Source organism: Salmo salar, chromosome 02 (assembly GCF_965601325.2).
Source record: "Salmo salar chromosome 02, fSalSal1, whole genome shotgun sequence".
In the NCBI taxonomy this organism is placed as follows: Eukaryota; Metazoa; Chordata; class Actinopteri; order Salmoniformes; family Salmonidae; genus Salmo; species Salmo salar.
Window position 1 is genome coordinate 33,897,106 of NC_138292.1, and position 18,049 is coordinate 33,915,154.

At 44.4% G+C, this 18,049-nt stretch overlaps 1 long non-coding RNA gene across 1 annotated transcript; it reads left to right on the plus strand.

The window, feature by feature from the left end:
- The first annotated feature begins 9,949 nt into the window (after window positions 1–9,949).
- Window positions 9,950–13,120, plus strand: LOC145860914 (uncharacterized). Its single transcript, XR_014380689.1, has 4 exons — window positions 9,950–10,053; window positions 10,327–10,437; window positions 11,984–12,107; window positions 12,383–13,120. It is a non-coding gene; the product is annotated as an uncharacterized LOC145860914 (long non-coding RNA).
- The last annotated feature ends 4,929 nt before the right edge of the window (window positions 13,121–18,049 follow it).

The following is an 18,049-nucleotide window of genomic DNA, read 5'->3' on the forward strand; positions in this document are numbered from 1 at the left end:
CCTTCATGACCCGGGACTGCGAAGGACACAGAACACAAGCATATTCTGTCACGGGAGGTTAGTGATACAGCATGTCTCCTGTAGGGTTAGAAAATACAAAACTGTGAATTGATGTTTGTGTTGTTCATACTCCACGCATGAGAGAGTCCTATAGAAGTCAAATACTACTGCTGTATTGAAATACACTCTGCATGGACCACTGTTGTAATGATGGGGCGGTGAGTTGGAAGCTGGTGAAACATTTTAATAAAACAACATAACTAAGAACACGACACTAACATAAGGCAGTACGCCGATACACAAGAACAATAGCAACTGGTGAGTGAAAATGGGAGAGTGACATATAAAGGGGAGGAAATGATGAAGGTAATGGAGTCCAGGTGTGAATCATAATGATTCACAAGTGCGTGTAATGATGAGTGCCAGGTGTACGTAATGATGAATCCCAGGACCGGTGTTTAGTATTCTGGCGACGTCGTACAGGAGCAGGAGCAGACGTGACAGGTGTACATACATACAATGGGACTTACCCTCCATATGCTGTAGTAGATATTCAAAATACATGGTTATGGAATATGAATCAGATAAGTATGTTTGCATTTGAAAATAAATAATAGAACCGATCCCAAAGCCTATATTTAATCAATAAGGCCAGAGGAAGTGTGGTATATGACCAATATACCATGGCTAAGGGCTGTTCTAATGCACAACCCAACGCGGAGTGCCTGGAAACAGCCATTTGCCGTTGTATATTGGCCATATACCACACCCCCTCGTGCCTTATTGCTTAAAAATAACATGGCTTTCAGCCAATCAGCATTCATGGCTTGAACCACTCGGTTTATAATCTCACATAGATCACACAGACTATATAATGTCATTCGGGAAAGTATTCAGACCCCTTGAATTTTTCCACACTTTGTTACGTTACAGCCTTATTCTAAAATGTATTAAATTGTTTTCCCCCCCTCATCAATCAACACACAATACCCCATAATAACAAATCAAAAACATGTTTTGACATTTTTCCAAATTTAATACAAATAAAAAATGTAAATATCACATTTACGTAAGTAGTCAGACCCTTTACTTGGTACTTTGTTGAAGGACCTTTGGCAGCGAATACAGCCTCAGGTCTTCTTGGGTATGACGCTACAAGCTTGGCACACCTATATTTGTAGAGTTTCTCCCATTTATCTCTGCAGATCCTGTCAAGCTCTGCCAGGTTGGATGGGGAGCGTCGCTGCACAGCTATTTTCAGATCTCTCCAGGGATGTTCTATCGGGTTAAAGTCCGGGTTCTGGCTGGGCCACTCAAGGACATTCAGAGACTTGTCCTGAAGCCACTTCTGCGTTGTCTTGGCTGTGTGCGTAGGATCGTTGTCTTGTTGGAAGGTGAAGTTTCACCCCAGTCTGAGGTCCTGAGTGCTTTGGAGCAGGTTTTCATCAAGGATCTCACAGTACTTTGCACCGTTCATCTTTCCCTCAATCCTGACTAGTCACCCAGTCCCTGCCGCTGAAAAACATCCCTGCAGCATGATGCTGCCACCACTGTGCTTCACCGTAAGGATGGTGCCAGGTTTCATCCAGACGTGACGCTTGGCATTCAGGACAAAAATTTCAATCTTGGTTTCATCAGACCAGAGAATCTTGTTTCTCATGGTCTGAGAGTTATTTAGGTGCCTCTTGGCAAACTCCAAGCGGGCTGTCATGTGCCTTTTAGTGAGGAATGGCTTCCGTCTGGCCACTCTACCATAAAAGCCTGATTGGTGTAGTGCTGCAGAGATGGTTGTCCTTCTGGAAGGTTCTCCCATCTCCACAGAGGAACTCTGGAACTCTGTCAGAGTGACCATTGGGTTCTTGGTCACCTCCCTGACCAAGGCCCTTCTCCCCCGATTTCTCAGTTTGGCCAGACGGCCAGCTCTAGGAAGAGTCTTGATGGAGGCCACTGTGTTCTTGGGGATCTTCAATGCTGCAGACAATTTTTGGTACCGATCCCCAGATGGCTTCAACCTCATGGCTTGGTTTTTGCTCTGACATGCACTGTCAACTGTGGGACCTTATATAGACAGATATGTGCCTTTCCAAATCATGTCCAATCAATTGAATGTACCACAGGTGGACTCCAATCAAGTTGTAGAAACATCAAGGATGATCAATGGAAACAGGATGCACCTGAGCTCAATTTCGAACCTCATAGCAATCAGTCTGAGTACTTCTGTAAATAAGGTATGTTTTTTATTTTGAATACATTTGCAAAAATGTCTAAACCTGTTTTTCGCTTTGTCATGATGGAGTATTGTGTATAGATTGATGAGGAAAACATTTAATTTCATCAATTTTAGAATAAGGCCTTAACGTAACAAAATGTGGAAAAAGTCAAGGGTTCTGAATGCTACCTGAATGCATTGAGTACTCAGGAGAGCATGCAGTGTAGGAACTGTATCTGTGTTATTGAAATAAAAGTGTAAGTCATACACTGTCAAATGTCAACTGTAATTAGTACCCTTCTGTATAGTGGGGATGATGGCTGAGACTACAGCAGAGTTGTGTTCGGTGGTATGGAGATTATGTTCATTTGACCCTGAGTTAAGTCAGAGGCGATTTGTTGAAAAGCGCTGTGTAGGGAGATAGGACCTGAATAATTACAACATTGTTTAGAGAAGTGACTTTCTTCTCCTCCGTCAGAGGTTGACAGATGGCAGAGGGAAGTTTAGAGGGTAGATGGTGTCAGTTATTACTCTGTCCATTGACGTTACTTCAGAATCCATTCCATTGCTGCATTAACTTGTTTTAATGAGCGTAACTGGATGTCATTTTATAAAGATTTGGTGTGAGTGACCAAGCAAATAATATATTTCTAAGGGTGCACTATCAAACTGGTTATGTAAGCCTTTATTTGGATTCTGCTATGTATTATGTTGTGTGGATTTGATTAAATCTGATCCTATGTTTTTACAGGTTATTGGATAGGTAATGTTTTTTATTTGTTTGCTGTTACAGGTTCACACAGCATAGCACCTGTTCACAGGCAAACACCAATATTTGTATTGTCTAAAATCACACTAATTTAGAATGTTTGCAAATCATTTTGCTCTCCATTTAATTTACCAAAAAACGAGAAGTCTAGTGCTGCACTGAACATCGATTAGTGTTTTCAATGGGCTTCTTCTCTCTGACAAGCTTAAATTAACTAGAATATAATTGGGAAGACTGCAACACAAACCAAACCTGAAGTGAAGATAATTAAAAAAATGTCAGCTCTGTCTAATGATGATTGTCAAATAATGTTATTTCTAGGCTTCTCATTTGTTAATTTATGATGGTGTTGTTGTCCAAAGACACAAAAGCTAGTTACTAGACAGGAGGCTATGGCTTTTCTGCAAAGACCCACCTTACTCTAATAATAATAGGAAAGTGAACATTTGAGCGCTTATGAAGACATTTTATATTCACCTCCACATGATGAATATTTAAATATGTCCATGAGATCATAATAAGAATTCCATGTGGAAGATATTAGAGCCTATTTTTACTCAAGTTATAATATTTTATTCATGGGGCGTAGTTATTCATTCTTGGTTCATTTTCCCGATAGCTGGTTATGATTTGTTAAGCCATGCAACATTTTGACAAACACACACAAACGCATTTCAGCAAGTAAATAATAAACTACTTAGCTGCAATGGTGTGTCAACGGAATCATTGAGGGACAATGTAAATTCCTCTGCTGTGTTGGCATAATTAAGAGCACTACACAGGTTCACCTGATGTTTGGGAGAATCAATGAACAAGCTAATTGGGGTGAAGTGATCTTTACAGAGAGGCGTTGCCTATTAGATTTGTCAAAGGGGGGGGGGGGGGGGATTGACAGTTTATACCGAGCAAACAATTTCTGGTTACTTCTGAATTCCCAGACTGTTAGTAGGTTTTGCCGGGACATTTTAGAAACAGTCATAGGATGTTGTCATGCTAACATTGGATGTAAACCAATATTATCATGACACATATGTTCGTGACAGTGATGTCCTCTCACCTGTGCTGACGGGGAAGTTGGGGATATCTGCATAAGGGAAGATCTGTTTGTTGGTAACACCATCAGCGAGCAAGCCCAGGCCGGAGCGATCTTAGGCCTGTGTCTCGTCCGGCTCAGAAGCCATTCTGTCGTCTGATTGTAGTCTTCAGAAGAGCAACAGCTAGGAGAGATGACACTCAGGTAATTCTTTTTAAATAGACTGTCTGACTACAAACCATGTAGAGCAGGGATTGGCAACAGGTGGCCCACGGGCCAAAACCGGCCTGCAAATGTGTGTTTTTTGGAGGGATTTAACTTTTTGGTAAAAAAAGAGTGTAAAATCACCAGGAATGCAGCTAAAAATGTGTTTAATTTAGGATATCTGTTCCCAAACATTCCCACAAATAAAGAGACGTGATCGTGTCTCTATGTAATCAAGGCATGAAATTATTGTTATTTTCAAATAAACATTTCTTTTTGGGCTTAGTTGTGGTTAATTTGCAGTGTATAAATTATTATAATTATGTTCTGGTCCCCCAACCATCCAAAAATCGGAGCCACCTGGCTGAATCTGGTTGCCTACCCCTGATGTAGTGTCACGTTCGTCGTAATGAGTGGACCAAGGCGTTTGTATTTCTGTGTTGGTGGTTTGTATGGTTCACAATTAGAGGCAGTTGGTAATCGTTACCACTAATTGGGGATCATATTTAGGTAGCCCTTTTTCCCACCTGCGTTTGGTCTACCTAAATATAAAAGGTCTACCTAAATATGATCCCCAATTAGAGGTAACGATTACCAGCTGCCTCTAATTGGGAACCATACAAACCACCAACATAGAAATACAAATGCTAGAAACCCCCCTAGTCACGCTCTGACCTATACACCAAAGAGAACCCAGAGGGCTCTCTATGGTTAGGGCGTGACAGTAACCCCCCCAAAGGCAAAAACCTGAACCTAGATGGAGAGGGTTAGGGTGGGCAACTAGCATCGGTGGCGGCAGAGGAAGGCTCCGGCCATGGAGCAGGACTGGATGCCGTGCCTGGACTGGGCACCATCGCCGGAAGTGCCGGGCCGTTGACCGTCGCCGGAAGCGCCGGGCCGTTGACCGTCGCCGGAAGCTCCTGGCCGTTGACCGTCGCCGGAAGCTCCTGGCCGTTGACCGTCGCCGGAAGCTCCGGGCCGTTGACCGTCGCCGGAAGCTCCGGGCCGTTGACCGTCGCCGGAAGCTCCGGGCCGTTGACCGTCGCCGGAAGCTCCTGGCCGTTGTCCGTCGCCGGAAGCTCCGGACCGTTGACCGTCGCCGGAAGCTCCGGACCGTTGACCGTCGCCGGAAGCTCCGGACCGTTGACCGTCGCCGGAAGCTCCGGACCGTTGACCGTCGCCGGAAGCTCCGGACCGTTGACCGTCGCCGGAAGCTCCGGACCGTTGACCGTCGCCGGAAGCTCCGGACCGTTGACCGTCGTTGGAAGCTCTGGACTGTGAACCTTCGCTGGAGGTTCTGGGCGGTAGACCGTCGCTGGAGTCTCCGGACCGTACACACACACACTGGTGGACGAGTGAGGGGAGCCGGCACAGGATGTATCGGGCTGGGGAGGTGCACTGGAGGCCTGGTGCGTGGAGCCGGCACAGGTGGCACCGGACTGATGACACGCTCTTCAGGTCGAGTGCGAGGAGCTGGCACAGGACGTACCGGGCTGGGGTGGCGCACTGGAGGCCTGGTGCGTGGAGCTGGCAGGTGGCACCGGACTGATGACACGCTCTTCAGGGCGAGTGCGGGGAGCCTCCATCGACTGCCAGACAATCTCTGGCTCTCTCCTCTGCTCAGCCGACCGCCCTTTGTGCCCCCCCAAAACAAGATCTTGGGGTTTCTGTGGCCGCGGACCCCAGCATCGTCGCTGTCCTTCCATCTTCATTGGCGATTGCCTCCAAGGAAGGGTATCGCATACTCCTAGGATTTCCTCATATGTCCAAAACTCCTTTACCTCCATAACACGCTGCTTGGTCCTGCGTAGGTGGGATATTCTGTCATGTTTGTCGTAATGTGCGGACCAAGGCGCAGCGTGAGTTGAGTTCCACATACTTTATTTCACAGTGAAACTACAAAAAACAACAAAGAATAAACGAACGTGAAGTTCGTAGCGCACATAGCACTACCACAAACAATATCCCACAAACGCAGGTGGGAAAAAGGGCTACCTAAATATGATCCCCAATTAGAGGTAACGATTACCAGCTGCCTCTAATTGGGAACCATACAAACCACCAACATAGAAATACAAACGCTAGAAACCCCCCTAGTCACGCTCTGACCTATACACCATAGAGAACACAGAGGGCTCTCTATGGTTAGGGCGTGACATGTAGAGACACATGCTTAATTCCAAATTAACCCATTGTCCCTACCATTCAATATTTAATGTGGATATGAAAGGATTAGGTATGAGCAATATGGTAATACTTCCATCTTACCTTCTGATAGGCTATGTGATTTTTTTTTTTGTCCTATTGTCTAACACCTTCTATGTCCTTTTCAGAACAAGTCCCTAGGTGGTAGTAACAAGCAGTCAATTTTGAATTGGGAAATTAACTGAATTAGGGAATGGATTTAGGTATTACTCAACTTTATAATTGGTTAGAAATAAAACACACTTGCAATAGATGAAGAAGATACCGAGTGTATCCTTCTAGGAACAATATTCTTTATCATCAAAAATGATGCAAGGAAGACGAGAACATATGTACATAGATCTTTGTTTACAGTGCCTTCAGAAAGTATTCACACCCCTTGACTTATTCCACATTCTGTTGTGTTACAGCCTGAATTCAAAATGGATTCAATAGATTTTTTCTCACCCATCTGCACACAATACCCTTTAATGACATAGTGAAAACATGTATTAAGAAATGTTTGCAGATTTATTGAAAATTACATACAGAAAAATCTCATTTACTTAAGTATTCACACCCCTGAGTAAAAAACTTTATAGAAGCACCGTTGGCTGCAATTACAGCTGTGAGTCTTTCTGAGTAAGTCTCTAAGAGCTTTGAAACCTGGATTGTGCAACATTTATCCATTATTCTTTTTAAAATTCTAATTGGTTGGTGATCATTGCTAGACAACCATTTTCAGGTCTTGCCATAGATTTTCAAGAAGATTTAACTCAAATCTGTAACTCGGCCACTCAGGAACATTCACTGTCTTCTCGGTAAGCAACTCCAGTGTAGATTTGGCTTTGTGTTTTAGGTTATTGTCCTGGTGAAAGGTGAATTCATCTCCCAGTGCCTGGTGGAAAGCAGACTGAACCAGGTTTCCCTCTAGAATTTCGCCTGTGCTTAGCTCCATTCCATTTCTTTTTTTATCCTGAAAACTCCAGTCGTTAACGATTAAAAGCATACCCATAACATGATACAGTCCTCACTATGCTTGAAAATATGGAGAGTGGTACTCAGTAATGTGCTGTATTTGGATTTGCCTCAAACATAACACTTTGTATTCAGGACAATAAGTGAATTGCTTTGCAATATTTTTTGCAGTATTTCTTTAGTGCCTTGTTGCAAACAGGATGCATGTTTTGGAATATTCTTATTATGTACTGGCATCCTTCTTTTCCCTCTGCCAGTTAGGTTAGTATTGTGGAGTAACTACAATGTTGTTGATCCATCCTCAGTTTTCTCAAATCACAGCTATTAAACTTTGGAATTGTTTTAAAGTCACCACTTGCCTCATGGGGAAATCCCTGAGCGGTTTCCTTCCTCTCCGGCAACTTAGGAAGTACGCTTGTATCTTTGTAGTGACTGGGTGTATTGATACAGCATCCAAAGTGCCATTAATAACTTCACCATGCTCAAAGGGATATTTAATGTCTGCTTTTTTTTACCCATCTACCAATGGGTGACCTTCTTTGCGAGAAATCGGAAAACCTTCCTGGTCTTTCTGGTTGAATCTGTGTTTGAAATTCACTGCTTGACTGAGGGACCTTACAGATAATTGTATGTGTCGGGTACAAAGATGAGGTAGTCATTCAAAACTCATGTTAAACACTATTATTGCACACAGAGTGAGTCCATGCAACATAGTGACTTGTTAAGCAAATGTTTACTCCAGAACATATTTAGGCATGCCATAACATAGGGGTTGAATACTTATTGACTCAAGACATTTCAGCTTTTCATTTTTAATTAATTTGTAAAAATGTCCAAAAACACTATTCCACATTGACATTATGGGGTATTGTGTGTAGACCAGTGACACAAGCTCTCAATTTAATCAATTTTAAATTCAGGCTGTAACACAACAAAATGTGGAAAAGGTCAAGGGGTGTGAATACTTTCTAAAGGCACTGTATATCCAAAGTATATACATGTTATATTGTATAAGGCAACTTTAAGGAAGCCTTGGTAAAGATTATATGGTGTTATAAAATATTATCTTTTGACGTGGGACATAACATCTAAATAAGAGAAAGTACCTATTACATTTCACACAAACGTTATGGATGCTGAATTTTATATATATCAAATTAGAAGTGCACACCTTATTACAACGGAACAAATCCGTATAGAGAAGAGTTTAATTTTCCTTCATTGTGATCAAACAGGAATAACCCCAACTAATAAATCCGCCGAGGCACAGGAGGAATAACTGAAATAAGTGAGGGGATCTCACTGCTCTTTTGAAATGGGATGCCTGACCTGAGGAAACATATTCAAAGCAATTGTTCCACAGATTGTCAACCCCTGAGTGGTATTTTAACATACCCGGTTTCCAATTCAAATCCAATTTAGCCTCTTGTATTCACTGAGCACACAGCATGTGACCTGACTTGTAAGTTGTTCTGATATTGGCCCCCTCTGAACGTATGAACAAAACAGTGTATTTAATGAAAAGCAAGAATGAATACTATAATACCCTGCTAACCTGCAGTGTATGACTCTCTGTGTCTGTGTATTCCTCTCAGATTCACATAAAGCCTTTGTAACTGCTAGTTTGTTTGTTTTAAACAAACATATTGAATGTATGTAACAATTCAATTTTTGTTTCATCATTTATGGGAAACACATCGAAATGTGTGTATTCACAGTCATCCCTGGATCAAAGTTGTGCTTATGCTAAACCAATCCATTTTACTGGAAATATTGTCTGATGTGTGAAATATGATGAAGAAAATAACATTTACCATTCTGTACTTCCTTTGGTATGTGTGATCCATAAACAGGTCTGGTAGGTGCAGTCTGGTGGGGAGTTTAGAGTTAATCAAAGCTGGCGACGATAGATAGAGTTAAGAGAGAGTGTCACTCAACCTAGTGTGTGGAAACTTTTCATTGGTTGATTTTGAGGTGGGAGATAGTGTGGGGTATATTCTTTGGGATTCCTGGAGAAGAAAAACAGGCCGAGTCACATGGAGATGTCTCCCACATCCTCGTGGGATGCAAAGGTCCGATGTGACATGGGTGCATGCAAATAATTACAGGGTTTCCTTTGAAGTCACGTTTTGAAGTCACGTTCATAGTGAAAGTCAATTTGTTTATCAAATCGGAAATGACCTTACTACAATATTCACTAACAAATATTAAGTAAATATCTCTAACTTATTTCATATCAGTTTAAGCAATATCACTAATAGGTTGTTTATTACAGCATAGGATTATTCATTGTTGTTATTTGTGAAATGGGGCAAAACCACATTAATTCAGGTGGCCAAAGGTGGGTTGGTGGGGGCATCTCTGGTTAAATGTCTAGTGTCCGTCACCATATGCCACTATCATCCTACTCAGCTGTTGTCTGTGACCCTTGACCTTTCATTCTGCTAACACTTCCATGTCTTCAGACACATCCGGCTCCCATCCACACATAGCATGGACTTTGCATGAGAGAGAGAGGTGTGCACACAGCACACAACTATTTTTTGACTAGATAGTGTTGATGCCCTGAGTTCAAGGTAAAACCAGTCAATGAGTAACATTAGCTTACGTAACGTTATTTGACACACTTTTACATGAGGGATACTAAGGAAGTGTACAAATCTACAGCATTCCAAGGTACAGACACATTTTCAAATGTTAAGATGTTTGATTATTGAGTAGAAAGGTATGGGTTCAGCAAAAACTTGTGTAAAGTATTTAGTAAATCATTAGTTATAAAGAATGCTAAACAGCTAGTGGCAGGGGTAGGTATTGCAGGGGATTTATATCGATCAGGACGTATCATCTAGAGACTTTGAATTAGACAGTTTGCTTTGCTGGGATATGAAAGGAGTACACTGATATGGTTATTACTGTCATTAACATACCTTTAATTATTTCTCCCTGTAGGTTGAGGTCGGCTTTAGTACTGTGCCAGATGTGGTCTATGGAGGGGAATACAGACAGCTGATTATCCTGATGAAAACCCAACAGATGCTGTGTGTGTGTGTCCGTATTTACGTACGTGTGTGTGTGTGTGCATGCCTTGTTCGTTGTGCGTTGTGTATGATTTTGGATGAGCCGTGGGATAACCCAACTCTACTCTCAAGGACGATTGTGTTGTCACAATGTGTTCTCTACCCAGCTCACTCTCTCTAAGCTTCTCTCTAAGCTCTCTAAAATAGTTTTTTGGGGAGGACATTTGTTTCATCTTCATGGAATTTCATACTATGCTTTATTTGAATTAATATTAGATGTGCAGAAATCTGACAAAAGTATTTTTCTTCATCCCTAATCTCAGAAACGCAGAACAAAATCTTGTGTAATTGTGTCAGATGCCCTTTGATTGGTCTACATGGACAAGTTCTGGCCTGGTTTAGATCTTATCTGTCGGAAAGATATCAGTTTGTCTTTGTGGATGGTTTGTCCTCTGACAAATCAACTGTAAATTTCGGTGTTCCTCAAAGCTCCGTTTTAGGACCGCTATTGTTTTCACTATATATTTTACCTCTTGGTGATGTCATTCGGAAACATAATGTTAACTTTCACTGCTATGCGGATGACACACAGGTGTACATTTCGATGAAACATGGTGAAGCCCCAAAATTGCCCTCCCTAGAAGCCTGTGTTTCAGACATAAGGAAGTGGATGGCTGCAAATGTTCTACTTTTAAACTTGGACAAAACAGAGATGCTTGTTCTAGGTCCCAAGAAACAAAGAGATCTTCTGTTGAATCTGACAATTCATCTTGATGGTTGTACAGTCGTCTCAAATAAAACTGTGAGGGACCTCTGTGTTACTCTGGACCCTCCTCTCACTTTTGACGAACATATCAAGACTGTTTCAAGGACAGCTTTTTGTCCATCTAAGTAACATTACAAAAATCAGAAGCTTTCTGTCCAAAACTGATGCAGAAAAATTAATCCATGCTTTTGTCACTTCTAGGTTAGACTACTGCAATGCTCTACTTTTCGGCTACCCGGATAAAGCACTAAATAAACTTCAGTTAGTGCAAAACACGGCTGCTAGAATCTTGACTAGAACCAGAAAATGTGGTTATATTACTCCAGTGCTAGCCTCTCTACACTGGCTTCCTGTTAAGGCAAGGGCTGATTTCAAGGTTTTACTGCTAACCTACAAAGTATTACATGGGCTTGCTCCTACCTATCTTTCCGAGTTGGTCCTGCCGTACATACCTACATGTACGCTACGGTCACAAGACGCAGGCCTCCTTACTGTCTCTAGAATTTCTAAGCAAACAGCTGGAAGCAGGGCTTTCTCCTATAGAGCTCCATTTTTATGGAATGGTCTGCCTACCCATGTGAGAGACGCAGACTCGGTCTCAACCTTTAAGTCTTTATTGAAGACTCATCTCTTCAGTAGGTCCTATGATTGAGTGTAGTCTGGCCCAGGAGTGTGAAGGTGAACGGAAAGGCACTGGAGCAATGAAACGCCCTTGCTGTCTCTGCCTGGCCGGTTCCCCTCTCTCCACTGGGATTCTCTGCCTCTAACCCTATTACAGGGGCAGAGTCACTGGCTTACTGGTGCTCTTCCATGCCGTCCCTAGGACGGGTGCGTCACTTGAGTGGGTTGAGTCACTGACGTGATCTTCCTGTCCGGATTGGCGCCCCCCCTTGGGTTGTTCCGTGGCGGAGATCTTTGTGGGCTATACTCGGCCTTGTCTCGGGATGGTAAGTTGGTGGTTGAAGATATCCCTCTAGTGGTGTGGGGGCTGTGCTTTGGTAAAGTGGGTGGGGTTATATCCTGCCTGTTTGGCCCGGTCCGGGGGTATTGTCAGATGGGGCCACAGTGTTTCCCGACCCCTCCTGTCTCAGCCTCCAGTAGATTATGTGTCGGGGGGCTAGGGTCAGTCTGTTATATCTCGAGTATTTCTCCTGTGTGAATTTAAGTTCTCTCTCTCTCTCTCTCTGGACTACCTGCCCTGATGACTCCTTGCTGTCCCTAGTCCACCTGGCCGTGCTGCTGCTCCAGTTTCAATTGTTCTGCCATCGGCTATGGAACCCTGACCTGTTCACCGGACGTGTTACCTGTCACAGACCTGCTGTTTTCAGATACTCTGAATGATCGGCTATGAAAAGCCAACTGACATTTACTCCTGAGGTGCTGACCTGTTGCACCCTCGACAACCCCTGTGATTATTATTATTAGACCCTCTGGTCATCTATGAACATTTGAACATCTCGGCCATGTTCTGTTATAATCTCCACCCGGCACAGCCAGAAGAGGACTGGCCACCCCTCATAGCATGGTTCCTCTCTAGGTTTCTTCCTCGGTTCTGGACTTTCTAGGGAGTTTTTCCTAGCCACCGTGCTTCTACACCTGCATTGCTTGCTGTTTGGGGTTTTAGGCTGGGTTTCTGTACAGCACTTTGTGACATCAGCTGATGTAAGTATTGCTTTATAAATACATTTGATTGATTGAATGATTTCTTGAAATCCCCACCCCCAAATTAAGCACCACCCAAACCTGATACGTCCAAATAACTAGTGACCGAAAACCAAAGCACTGGAACTACTGTTGCTCGTTACTCATCCCATCCTTCCTTTTGACAAATGTTAAGAAGCAGTACAACAACAACAAAAAAATGCATGAAATGAAAATGAAATGTATGTATTCACTACTGTAAGTCGCTCTGGATAAGAGTATCTGCTAAATGACTAAAATATAAAATGTAAAATGTTAAGATATCAGTTATGTCACGTAGTCTGTCCACGAGAGATTGCTTCTTCCCTAATTTGTTGAACTATGGAAAATTCTAGGCGAAACCCTGGCAACTCGCCCAGTAAAATATGTTGTGCTCCTAATGATGATCAACCCAAGTTCTCAATTGAAGATTGTTAGCCTGCGTTTACACATGCAGACCAATTCTGATCTTTTGCCCAATTATGGGCAAAAGATCTAATCTAATTGGTCAAAATACCAATTTGTGACAAAAATATCAGTTGGTCTGCCTGTGTAAGGCTGTGTTTACACAGGCAGCTTAATTCTGATCCATTTATCACCAATTGGTCTTTTGACCTATCAGATCAGCTCTGAAAAATATCTGATGTGAAAAGATCTAATGTGATTGGTCAAAAGACCAAATAGTGGAAAAAACATATCAGAATTGGGCTGCCTGTGTAAACGCAGCCTATATGCAGATCTAGATGAAAGAGTATATCATGACAAGCAAAAACAAGAGGATTACATGATGGACAACCACAGATTCACGTCTTAGGTCATTGTGGACCGATAGGCTACGTTTCTCATTCAATTTGTATTATAACCTATTTTCCACTACTGGTCAACTCAATTGTGCTGATTGCTGATTGTAGTATCCTCTTAATGGGCTATGATGACACAAGTTGATACTGGTGACTGTGGTGGTAATACAGGGACATAATGTGTCATAAGCTCAGTCAGACTGGCAATGGGTTTAAACTAAAGCCTATGAAACCATCACATTTCACCTGGCAGGACAATGTCCAATCCTGGAGTCACCTTGACCATAATGAATCTATTTGTCTAGACAGGGTCATTCAACGGTATGTATATATGCACGCAACACACACACACACACACACACACACACACACACACACACACACACACACACACACACACACACACACACACACACACACACACACACACACACACACACACACACACACACACACAAGCAAGAATGTATACACACACAGACACACATGCGCCCTTAGCAAATAGCTCTGCAGACTGATGCACTGAACCTGTCGAAGTTCAGAAAACATACTATTATGTAAGAGTATATTTGCACTCCTAAACACAAATAAAATATCAAATGCTTATGTACTGCTTATACATGCTGTATGTATGTGTAACAGTTTAGCTTCCGTCCCTCTCCTCGTCCCTACCTGGGCTCGAACCAGGGACCCTCTGCACACATCGACAACAGCCACCCTTGAAGCATCGTTACCCATCGCTCCAGAAAAGCAGAGCAAGGGGAACAACTACTTTAAGGTCTCAGAGCGAGTGACGTCACCGATTGAAACACTATTAGCGCGCACCACCACTAACTAGCTAACCATTTCACATCAGTTACATATGGGTTATGAATGTGTTAGGAAGTTGCTGAACCCTGCTCGGGAGGATAACTGTATCATATACACATTTGTTTCCTGGCATGGTTGTGTGCAGACAATGGGACCAGAGAGAGCATCTTATTCTGGCTCCAGGCCTTGGCAGCTCATTTGCATCTGCATGTATTTGTCCTCTCCTATGGGGAGAATCAGTGTGAGACAGGAGACCTTACGTAAGCAGCGAACAGACAAAAAATAGCTGTCCTGATCCTAGAGACACCTCCAAGGCTGGGTGGTTGGGGAGAAGTAGGGGCGTCTCAGGGAAATCCCCCTTAATGGGCGTCATTTTACCAAAACACACATGGCATGTTGGGGATGAGATTGGCGTAGCCAGGCAAAGTCGAACCTGGATCTTCAATCAGACAATATTCTTGGCAAAGCCAATGAACACAATGATGTTACGTAATACCACCAATGTTCGTAACGCTATACAAACCATAGCTACATAGCAATAATTATTATTGCAAAATAACTTTGGAAAAACTTCAAAATATTGTCAGTGCTATGCTTTAAACAGGGTAGATGGAATTCCTTGGTTATTGTGGTTTGGGTAGAGCAGGTAGCCTAGCGGTTAGAGTGTTAGGCCAGTCACTGAAAGGTCACTAGTTTGCATCCCTGAGCCGACAAGGTGACAAGGTGAAAAATCTGTCGATGTGGCCTTGAGTAAGGCACTTAACCCTAATTGCTACAGGGTCGCTGTTGATAATGGCCGACCCTGGCCTTGACCCTTGTCACAGGTGTCGTAATGTAGAGACCAAGGCGCAGCGGGTTGCGTGCTCATCATTATTTTATTTAAACGTGAACAATATACAATTGTACATCTGTGAAATAGGACAACTATAAGCACCCACCAAATTATTATTCTAGTCTGTCTTTCCAAATCCCACCATCACACAGATAAAATCTAACCTTGCTACTGCCAACAACCCCTCAGTCTTGGACCTTATCTTATCTTTGTATCAGCTTTACTGCCCTGGAGAAGGACATGGACATCCTTATGTCTACAGTACAAAATGAACTCCTGCCAACTTTTATATTGCCACCATATACAATTGAACTGAAAGTAACTGTCCAGTGAAAATCTCACATTAAAAAGCTCATAATCTGTTAACCCATAACCAAATAATGTTATTGACTTGTCAACAACTGGCCAAAAGCATAAACTAGAGAAAAAACACTTTAAAAACCCTTCCTCAAACTCTGTTTAAAAAATGCTTGCCATTTCCTCATAGAGGATCATATCATGTTTTTGGCCAAGCCACTCAGTGGCTCATTAGCTGAGCTGGCCAATCATCTGTTTACTTGTCATGAATATTTTATTGACCGGTACATGGTCACTGTCACGCCCTGGCCATAGAGAGGGTTTTGTTCTCTATTTTGGTTAGGCCAGGGTGTGACTAGGGTGGGCATTCTATGTTCCTTTTTCTATGTTTTGGTATTTCTTTGTTTTGGCCGGGTATGGTTCTCAATCAGGGACAGCTGTCTATCGTTGTCTCTGATTGGGAACCATACTTAGGTAGCCTTTTCCCACAGGGTTGGTGTGGGTAGTTGTTTTCTGTTTGGTGTGTTCACCTGACAGAGCTGTTGCGTTTTGTTCCATTTCGTTTTTGTCACGTCCTGGCCAGTATAAGGGTTAATTGTTATTGTAGTTTGGTCAGGACGTGGCAGAGGGTATTTGTTTTATGTGGTTCGGGGTGGTGTGTTTGTTGAAGGGCGTTTGATTTAATATTTCCGGGTTTTGGTTTATGTTCTATGTTTAGGTATTTCTATGTTTAGTCGAGTGAGTGTATTTCTATGTTAGGTTAATGGGGGGTTGGGACTCTCAATTGGAGGCAGGTGCTTCCTCGTTGCCTCTGATTGAGAGTCCTATATATGGGTAATTGTTTGGTGTAGGTTTTGTGGGAGATTGTTTCTTGTCTAGCGTGTGTGAGCCTGAGAAGACTGTTTCGTTGATCGTGAGTTCGTTTTGTTATTTTGGTGTTTATTTTGAGTTTAATAAAAGTTCAAGATGAGCAACCACATACCTGCTGCATTTTGGTCCTCCTTTCCCAACGACAACCGTGACAGAATCTCCCACCACAAATGGACCAAGCAGCAGAGTAAGGAGCAAGGGGATTTCGAGATGGACTGGTGGAAGAAATGGACCTGGGAGGAAGTTCTGGACAGGGCTGGACCTTGGCACCAGGCTGGGGAATACCATCGCCCACGGGAGGAAATCGAGGCAGCCAAGGCGGAGAGGCGGAGGTACGAGGCCTTGTACGCGCCGATAAAGCACGAGAGGCACCCCCAAGAATTTTTTTTGGGGGGGGCACACGGGTAGTTTGGCTAGGCCCAAGGAAGAGCCAGAAGCCAGCTACCCGTGATTATATGGAGGAGCGTATGGAGTGGAGGGTGCCGTGTTTCGCGGAAGAGCGCACAATCTCGCCCATACGCACGCACAGTCCAGTGCAAGTTATTCCAGCCCCTCGCAGGTGCCGTGCTAGAGTGGGCATCCAACCTGGTAGGAGGATGCCTGCGCAGCGCATCTGGTCGCCGGTACGCCTCCTAGGACCAGGCTACCCAACTCCCGCTCTACGCACGGCAACCATCAGGCCCCTGCACAGCCCAGTCCGCCCTGTACGAGCACCCCGCTCATACAGGGCTACTAGTTCCATCCAGCCAGGACGGGTTGTGCAGGAGGTAAGATCAAGACCGCCTGTGCGCCTCCATAGCCCGGTGTTTCCAGTTCCTGTGTCTCGTGCGGACCCGGAAGTGCATCAGCCCAGTTCGACTCGTCCTGTTCCCGCTCCCCGCACTAGCCTGGAGGTGCGTGTTCCCAGTCTGGCACGTCCAGTACCAGCACCACGCACCAGGTTTCAAGTGCGTCAGCCCAGTCCGACTTGTCCTGTTCCTGCTCCTCGCACTAGGCTGGAGGTGCGTGTTCCCAGGCTGAGAACCCCAGTACCAGCACCACGCACCAGGCTTCCAGTGCGTCGGCGCAGTCAAGAGTTGCCAGAGCTGCCCGCCAGTCAAGAGTCGCCAGAGCTGCCCGCCAGTCAAGAGTCGCCAGAGCCGCCCGCCAGTCAGGAGTCGCCAGAGCCGCCCGCCAGTCAGGAGTCGCCAGAGCCGCCCGCCAGTCAGGAGTCGCCAGAGCCGCCCGCCAGTCAGGAGTCGCCAGAGCCGCCCGCCAGTCAGGAGTCGCCAGAGCCGCCCGCCAGTCAAGAGTCGCCAGAGCCGCCCGCCAGTCAAGAGTCGCCAGAGCCGCCCGCCAGTCAAGAGTCGCCAGAGCCGCCCGCCAGTCAAGAGTCGCCAGAGCCGCCCGCCAGTCAAGAGTCGCCAGAGCCGCCCGCCAGTCAAGAGTAGCCAGAGCCGCCCGCCAGTCAAGAGTCGGCCAGAGCTGCCCGCCAGTCAAGAGTCGCCAGAGCCGCCCGCCAGTCAAGAGTCGCCAGAGCCGCCCGCCAGTCAGGAGTCACCAGAGCCGCCCGCCAGTCAGGAGTCGCCAGAGCCGCCCGCCAGTCAAGAGTCGCCAGAGC